The sequence below is a fragment of the Cynocephalus volans genome, chromosome X, assembly GCF_027409185.1.
Source record: "Cynocephalus volans isolate mCynVol1 chromosome X, mCynVol1.pri, whole genome shotgun sequence".
NCBI classification, from domain to species: Eukaryota; Metazoa; Chordata; class Mammalia; order Dermoptera; family Cynocephalidae; genus Cynocephalus; species Cynocephalus volans.
In genome coordinates, this window is record NC_084478.1 from 179,598,594 (window position 1) to 179,608,027 (window position 9,434).

A 9,434-nucleotide genomic window follows, 5' to 3' on the forward strand; every position below is an offset into this window, starting at 1 on the left:
GCTTTGTGTAGTGAAGACGATAAAGGAAAGGGGAAAGTAAATCTTTGTCATAGGATACAATGCTCATGAAAGGAATTTTATGTGATCAAGTTGAGTAAAATTGGAAGGGAATTATTTCTAAGTTTTTCTGAACATTGAGAAGTGATATAAAAAGCACACTGATGCAAGGCGAGTGTTTGCTCCCCTATGTTGGAACAGCAGTGTTTTCTCAAAACACCGAACTACTCTTAAGCAAAAATTGGGAGAGGTCTTTTATCTTTTAGGTGACAGACCCAGGCTTGCTTGCCACCACTGGCTTATCTTTGTAGAAATCCAATGGGATTTTGTTGCTGTTGTTCGTTTGTTTATTTTTTAGTGGTTTTTAGCTGATGTACATGAAGAGCAGAGAGAGTACCTAGAACTGTGCCAGTAGTGAAAGGAAATCCTAAGAAGGTGCATTTCTTTACAGAGTTGTGTCAAACCATCCTTAGGACCCTCTGCTGGAAAGGTAGGATCAGGTCTCATATAATGCCTTTTAATTGTATCCTCTACTACTGTAGATGTAGGACAGCACTGTGTCATACCTCTGTGAATGTAATATATCTTGTACCTGCTTTATGATACGTGGTGGTTACCATGCTTTCTCAGAGCTGTTTTTCATGATGTCATTCTAGAATGTTTTCTTTCCAGATGATGATTGAGAAGTTAATAAAACAAAATGGTGCCAGGTCCCACAACAGTAACAGAACTTTGTTGTGTTCTGGGGTTCTGTTTTATACCTTTTTAAAAATGGAGTGTGCTGGATGTCTCCATAATTGAGTTCAGATGCCGGCCGAACCTGGAAAAGCTGTTGCTGCTGATGGCGCATAACATACTGCTGTTATTGGTATTTTTATATAAATACACACACACACACACACACACACATAATTATATATATATATATATACACACACACACACACACACACACATATATATGTATAATTTGAATTTTTTTAAACTTTCACTGTGATGTCAACTGTGGAAAACGTATCCCAGTTTACCTTGTTGAGTTGGAATCACACCGAAATTAGCAGCCATATTGGTCTAGAAACGTTAACTTTTCTCCATTTGTACGGGAATAACGCACTGTATTAAATACGTAAGGCCTTATGTACATGGATTTGATTACAGAAACTTAATAAAGTGTTTCCTAAATAGTGAAAAAAAAAATAGTAAAACTATCAGGAGTGTAGCCATTATGGTTATAAAATAGAACGTGAATGTTATTTAGCCTAACGATGTGGAAATGATATTACCAAAAAAAGAATTGAGAAGTGAAGGTGGAAAAAAAATGTGGAGACCTTTATAAATATGCTGATTTCTTCATATTTTGTAACCAATAAGGAAAAAAAACTCATATAATTTAAAGCCACTTCATCCAGTCATTGAGGTATAAGTATATTTAAATGTACAAAGATAAATATTTTTAGAACAGTATAATGTGATTCATTAGAATGTTTGAGGACAGAGAAGGAGGGAGCGTTGGTGGCCATTATAGAGAGTCAGGATACTGTCCAGAGCCGCACTGTCCTACACGGTGGCCATCAGTCATAAGTGGTTATATAAATAGAAATTAATTGAAATTTAAAATTCAGTTGCTCAGCTGCAGTAGGCACATTTCAAATGCTCAGTAGCCACATGTGGCTAGTGGCTTTTGCATTTTACAGTGCAGAAGGGACCATTGGTCCCTCCAAAATGTGACCCAGCTGAGAGTTCTGTAAACCTTCCTCCTAGCTTTCCCAAAGACATCAGTTTCTTCAGCTTGGAAGAATCTCTGTGCATCTCTGTGTCTGTCTCCCCTCTCCTCTGCTTTCTTGTCCTCTCCCCTCCTCTCTTCACCCCTTCTTTCCCTTTCTCTCTTCTCCCCTCCTTTCCCCTTCTCTCTCTCTGTCTCTGTCTCTGTCTCTCTCTCTGTCTCCTCACGCCATTTCCAACTTTCATGACTGTATCCTTTACGGCGTGTCCTCAGAGAAGCCATCCAGGACCACCCAACCTAAATCAGTCGAAAGAACAAATACACAAGAATGAATGTTTCTCTTGGTCCTGGGGGTCTCGGGAGGCAGGACGACACGTAGCCTCTGCCAGGAGCTGTGGAGTATGCTAACATTTATAAGGCAAATGTATTTCACAGGGCCTAGTTTCCAAAGCCCTGTAGTTTCAGGTTTAACCTAACCTTTTAAAATTACATATAGAAATGTTAACCTTGCAAAAGGCAGGACACGTTTCCCAGGCTAAAGTCTCTGTTGTGGATTTAGAATTGTAACACAGCAAAATTGCTGGCTCAAAGCGGAGATGTCCTTGGTGCAGGTTAACCTTACTTTATTGTTATGTAAACGTACTAAGGAAATTTTTGTAGGGAAAGAAAATGCTTGCTAAGAACAAGCTTTTGATAGTGGATCGACTTATCCTTTCGCAAATTGCATTATGGAATATCACTTTGCTTATTTCAATGATGTTACGTGTTTTCCATTTGTTAGCCATAATTCTGTCCATCCATATCCTTCTGTTTTTGTAATGGTTAAATCAACTGAATTTTCTTGTAAACCTTCCTTGTCTTTTCAATAAAATGGATGGGGCTGACACATTCAGTTTTGCCCCTCCTAATGGGGAAATTACTGAAGTGCAGTCCATCTGGGCCTCAATGCATACATAGTGCTTGAGTAATCACGTAATTCTTTTATTTTTTTGTCTCCATTACACAAGGAAAAGTAGTATAACAAGGAGTCCCCCAGGGACCAGGGCCACACGTAGCCCTGCCAAGAGAGTGCAGCGAGGTCAGTTGCTCAGGGCATGCCTTGAGCTAGGGGCTGCCACCTAGGGAGGCGGGCAGCCAGAAATCAGACACAAAGTCTGGGACTTAGCGCACACACTAAGCAACTTTATTGTCCACAGGCATGTATTAGATATGTTTTCCCGTCTCCTAGGCAACTCAATAGGAACTCTGTGGTTAGCGGTGGAGCCTTGCTAATTCTAGCTGACCCCGTCTTTTTGCATTTCTACTGACACAGTCTAAGTCCTGGAGAGCAGGAGTGTCTCCATCTTTAACATGTGTTCTCCATCATTTTCCTCCACAAGAATAAAATCAGATGGGGATTTAGGATTTGTGACAACGGAATTTCAATTAATTGGGAAAATATGGATTACTCAATAAATTATATTGGGAACCTGGCTAACTTTTGGGGGTAGGTGAAGTAGATCACAATGTCACCTCACACCCCAAAATAAATTCCCAGCAGATTAAAATTTTAAAGTAATACAAGATGCATAGTGAGTAAGGCTTTTTGTAAAAAACAGAAGTCTAGAAATCACAGTTTAAAAAATGAAGTTCTTAAGTATCTTTGAACATTTTCTAACATTCTGTCAAACAATGACACCTGTTACCACCTCCAGGGGAGGGGTCCCACCACGTGGAGCGTAGGAATGGCTACCACCAGGAGTAGCAGTCCCTGGATGTCAACCCACTGCATGGTTTGCAGGTGTTGGAGTCACAAAGAAGGAAATGATTCAGGAGGCAATGGATGGAAGAGTACTTTACTCACATAGTGAAGAGATAGAGCAAGCTCAGCTTCACTGGTGAGCATTTGTCCTGCATGGCCAGCAGGTCTCGTCCCACTGCTGATGCAGGGAGATGATCCACATGCATCCCTCTCACGTTGGAGGCAAAGGACTCTGTTCCTTCCTCCCCAGAAACAGATATAGCAGTGGGGTCGGCCAGGTGCCATATGCACATGCTGAAGCAGAACAAAGAAGTACACATCAAGGCCGGAACACGGAAAGGTGTTTCCAAACAACACGCTATGCCCAGCACAGGCTGTGAGGGGGTCTTTATCTCCATGTAAGAAAATCTTCGAGGCCCGAGACACACCCTTATGCAACCGTGCAAGGGTCATCGGGCTGTGAATGTCTGCCTTTTCCAATAACATCTACATGATAAAGGACCACGAAAAAAGTTTAAATGAAGGAATGAGGAAGAAAAAGTATGTTCAACTTACGACAACTACATATAAAGAAAAGCATGACTTTCCCAGAGAGAAAACAGAAAGAGCATTGAAGTGGACAGTTCTCAGAAGAAGATGCCACTGGCAAATGACATGAAATATTGTACAACTACATTAAAAATCAAAAGAAAAGGAAAACAACATTGAGATGAGAATTTGCTTATCACATGGAAAACTATTTATAGGAATAACAATTTTCTAAATGAGCACTTTCTTGCACCATTGGTTAGAGTGTAAATTGTTACAAGTATTTTTGAGGACAGTGTAGTAGTACACATCAAACGTTTTGAAGAGGGTTTACTTACTCTTTGATCCAGCAATTCCCCTTCTAAAAATCTATTGTATGTAATGGATTGCAAAAAAGCAAATGTACCAGGATATTCATTGCAGCATTGTTTACAACACTATGTAATTGAAAACAATGGAAAGTTCTATATGTCGGGTACTATTTCAAACGCCTTTGAAATATACATTCCGTGGAGTATCAAACAGCTATTAAGAATACTGGGGAACAGAGAGAAAGATGCCACTTGTTTTCACTCCTACTTGGAAGCTAAGAAATTTGATCTCATAGAAGTAGGGCGTGGAATACTGGTGACTAGAGACTGGTAGACGGAAGGGAGAGAGGGATATGTGGAAAGGGTGGTCAGTGGATACAAAATAGTAGAGAGACAGGAAGAATGGGGTCTAGGGTTCTGTAGCAGCACAGGGAGACTGCAGTTAGCAACAAAGTACTGTGTATCTTTGGATAGCTAGTCGAGATGATGTTGAATGTCCTAACACAAAGGAACGACAGATGTTTGAGGGGATGGAAGTACTAAGCACCCTGATGTGACCACTGCACACACTACAGATGTACCGAAATATTGTGTGGTAAGGGCAGCTGGCCTGCCCCCCAATCAGTGCAGGACCACTCAGAGGAGACTGGTCGGGAATGCAGAATTGCATACGGTGCAGTTTGATGAAAAGATTCAGGCCCAGATCAGAGCTTCTACACAACCCAGATCCACCAGGTCTCTAGAGAGCTGGAATTACCTATCAGGTCAACCATTAAAACCTGAGCTGCACAAAAAGCCTTCCCTAGGGAAACAGCAGCAAAGCAGCAATTTAGCTAAACCACACAGCTCAAGTACTGCTTCCCAGAGAAAGTTCCCCTGTGTTAGAAGCAAAGGACAAAATATTAGTTAGGCCCAGGCACAGCACCAGCACCTCCAGCCGGCACGGGATGTAAAGCAAGAAGCCGGGGATGGACCCCCACCCACGACAAGGCACACCGACAGCTCCTCGGTGCCCAGCTGAGGGCCTCGGGCATGGGGCTGTGGACTGGACCCCCCCATCCATGACCAGGCACACTCCTGTGCCAAGGAGCATGCCAAAAACATCACCTCCGTGTGGGTGGCCCACCACAGCCACCACAGTGGAGTGGCCACGGCTGCTGTGAAGGTGGCTGGAAGTCACAGCCATGACATGGATGTCCCGCCAGCCACTGGAGTGCATTGACATGGGGAGAGTCACCAGCACAGACCAGGGAAAGGAAGAGGATGTCACTCTCTACGAAGCCCATTCCAGAGTGACAGAAGAGGCATCTGCTCTGTGATAGTATTGGGGACCTGAGCACACCTCTCACCACTACACAGATCATCTGGGCAACAGGTCAACAGAGTGACCATTGCTCTTTCAGAGGGAGAGAAGAAATCTAGGGTTATCAGTGGTGGCAAGGGGGAGGGAGAGAGTGATGGGAGAGATTGGACAAGTGGCATAAAGAGTCAGTACAATTTGTAACAATATACGTACCAGTCATATTGATCTGATGAACACATTCAGCATTGAATCTCAGAGATATGTATGGTCCATTATGATTCAATAAGAAAAATAAATAAATAAATAAAATATTGTGTTTACATATTAATATGAGAGTCTTCAAAAAGTTCACGGAAATGCATATTATGAAAAAACTATGCATGGATTTGAAATTGTTTTTTCACCAAAATAAACTTGTACTAACTTGTTATAATACCTGTGAACAGCATCTCTTTTGAAGCACTAAGAAGGACAAGACATCCGTTTGAGGAGAGCCCCTATCGGAGCAGCACGAGCCACATTGTCCTTCTCCAAACGTCTTGAGAGTCAGACCCGACATTCTCTTGGGACCCTATTCTCTCTGAGCACCAGGAGCAACATAACCAGGGTTGTGCCGGGGCCTGGCCGGGGCCTGACCTCAACCTGGGGGCTCTAGAACTCTCCTCTCCCGGCTCTACTGTGAAACGTCTTCAATGGTGTCTGCACTCGCTCTGAATCTCCTCGACCCCAGCTGCCCTGTCCTGAGCCCGCCCGGAGGGGCCGAGGCAGCAGTGCCTTCCTGCTTTCCTCAAACAATTGCAGATAGATCTGCCATATGACCCAGCTATCCCACTGCTGGGAATATACCCAGAGGAATGGAAATCATCAAGTCGAAGGGATACCTGTTCCCCAATGTTCATTGCAGCACTCTTTACAATAGCTAAGCGTTGGAACCAGCCCAAATGTCCATCATCAGATGAGTGGATACACAAAACATGGTATATCTACACAGTGGAATACTACTCTGCTATAAAAAAGTATGAAATACTGCCATTTGCAGCAACAAGGATGGACCTAGAGAGAATTATATTAAGTGAAGCGAGTCAGGCACAGAAAGAGAAATATCACATGTTATCACTTATTTGTGGGAGCTAAAAATAAATAAAGAAATACACAAACAACCTGTGGGGGGTATGGAAGAAGAGACAACAATTACAATTCCTTGAAGTTGATACAAGCAAACAGAAAGGACATTGTTGGGAGGGAGGTTTCGGTAATGGGCCACAATAATCAACCACACAGCATATTGACAAAATAAAATAAAATTTAGAAGAAAAAAAAAAAGAGGCTCAAGTAAGCTCTTTCACTCCCTCCGCCATATGAGGACACAGCAAGAAGGTGCTGTCTTCGAAGCAGAGAGGAAGCCTTCACCAGACACCTGACCTGCTGGCACGTTGATCTGGGACATCCCAGCCTGCAGAACTGTGAGCAATAAATTTTTATTGTTTATAAATTTTTTTTTTTAAAAAATAGGGTGCCTAGGTAAGCCTCTTTGAAGGGGTAATATTTGAGAAAGACGTGAAGGAAGTCAGGAAGTGAGCCACGTGGAAGCCGGGCTAAAAGTTTCAGACAGGAAAGTGCCAGGACGAAGGCCCTGAGGCAGGAGCGGGCCTGATGTGTTTCAGAAAGGGGGAGGCGGCCAGAGTAGCTGGATGAGAGCGTGCAAGGGGGAGAGCGGGAGGGGATGAGGCCAGAGAGGAAATGGGCAAGCTAACGCTGAACTTCATAGGCCACTCACTGTAAGGGCTTTGGCTTTGAGCCTGAGTGACAGGGAGCCTACTGGAGGGTTGTGAACAGAGCAGTGACACAACCTGACTTGGGTTTTAAGGCAGCCCGGCAGCCCAGCCGCGTCAGCAGTCCATTTGTGAGGCCGAGGTGGCTGAAGGATTCTGGCCTTTGCCGGGTTACAAAGGACAACCAGACTGAAGTCCAGTCCCTAAACCCAGAAAAAACCCTGGATATCTCCAAAGGATCTCCCTCATGTGTTCGGCAGACCACTGAAGAGCACACCCAGGTGAGGAAACTACCCCGAGCTTGGGAAAGGACAACTAGAAAGGATGAAAGGTAACTATGCTCAGTGTTCAAGGAGGGTCAGGAAGAGCACTTGTCCCCACCTCAGGAATGAAAACAATCTCCTAATTCAGGATGTGTCTGGTAGGACACTCAGAAGAATCGTGCCTCAGTAGTGTGGAAAAATTATTCCTACACCATGAATTGCTCTGCGCCCGCCTAGCAAATCTTAAAAGCAAGCATGTAAAGAATCAAAGTGTTGCCAGGTATTTTGATGGCAAATTAAAGAACAGAACTCATGAACATGTTTAGAAAAACAAAAATATACAGCACCCACCCAAGGTAAAGTACACGATGTCTGTTATCCAATGGAAAATCACCCAGCTTGCAAATATTCAGTATACCCAAGCTACAGTGAGAGAAGTCAATCATTAAATCAGGCACCCAGACTGGAAAGGAAGAAGCAAAACTCTTTATTTGCAGACACAACTGTCTGTGGAGAAAATTCAATGGAATCTGCAAAAGTGTGACTTGAACTAGATAAGTGAGTTTAGCAAGGGTACAGGATATTTTAGAGACCTAACTGCCCTTACCCAATCATTTACCCAATCGTCTCAGCACTTTCGTTCACTGATCCGAAATAAGGCAAGTGAGCCACAAAATTCCTATTCTAGTGTTTCTGTGTTGTTTTCTCTTCTCACACAAAATAATTATTCATTTCAGCAGAAAATCAACCCAAAGTTGAAAGGGATGTCAGGAAACCAGAATTGTGGTGGGAGGCCACACCTTCTGGGGAGTCATTGTGTACTGCAGATCATGTGCACTAAGTTCTTAAGAGGATTTTGGAAAGAGCAAAAAGTCATACTTTAATTGAAAAAAGTTCAGGAAAAAGGTAATGCAAAACTTACAAAGTAAGTTGTACCTTCATGTCACTCTTACAGCTTTGCTATATACATACAACTGTAAAGCTAAGAACGGAGTCCAAAATGTTGAGAGTAGGCAGGACACAGGTGAGTTCCATTTTCTTCCATTTCCTAAATCGCCTTCAATTACTTTGCACTACTTGAGTATGTGAATTCCAGAACTTCACCTCAACCCGAGGACAAAAGCTCGAAAATTGGGAGCTGCTGTAGCTGAAAAGAAACTCAGACACAGATTCATAGGTCACTTTTATTTTCTACAGTAACAAACATATACTCATCTCCCTCCTCCAGCAACAGGGAAACAAAACAGGTGGGCCCCGAGCACCCAAGAACCAGTAGAGGCAAAAAAAATTAGAATTCAAGAGAAAAGTGGCCATGAACGCAGGAATCAAAGCCCTGGGGAAGGAGCGTTGGCTGGCATGAGACAGTAGCCTGGGCTTCAGCGCCATCGTTCCAGCAGAGATTTAGGGATAAACTGGGACCCAAAGGCCTGAATGGTCTGCACCACCAAGGAAAGCAGGTCAAGAAAGGAGATTACGGAAGCTCGGAGGACGCCGGGGTCTGGAGAAGTCCATTTACTAAAAGGGAAATAAAACGAAAATTAAGTTAACCATGGGAAACTCTTGCCTATGCCAAGCACCCCACACCTCTCTTTACACCTAACACTTAGGTGTCTCCATTAAAATGACCCTCCCTCTGAACACCTGACCACCGGTCCCCACACCTCCCCACCCCGGCCCCTTGTAGAACTGACACAACCAGGACGCTGCCATCCACTGTGCGCTCCTGATGAAGGGCCTGCAGCTGGGATTTGTCATAAACCGTCAGGTATCGGCGGGCGACCTCCGCCTCACAGGCAG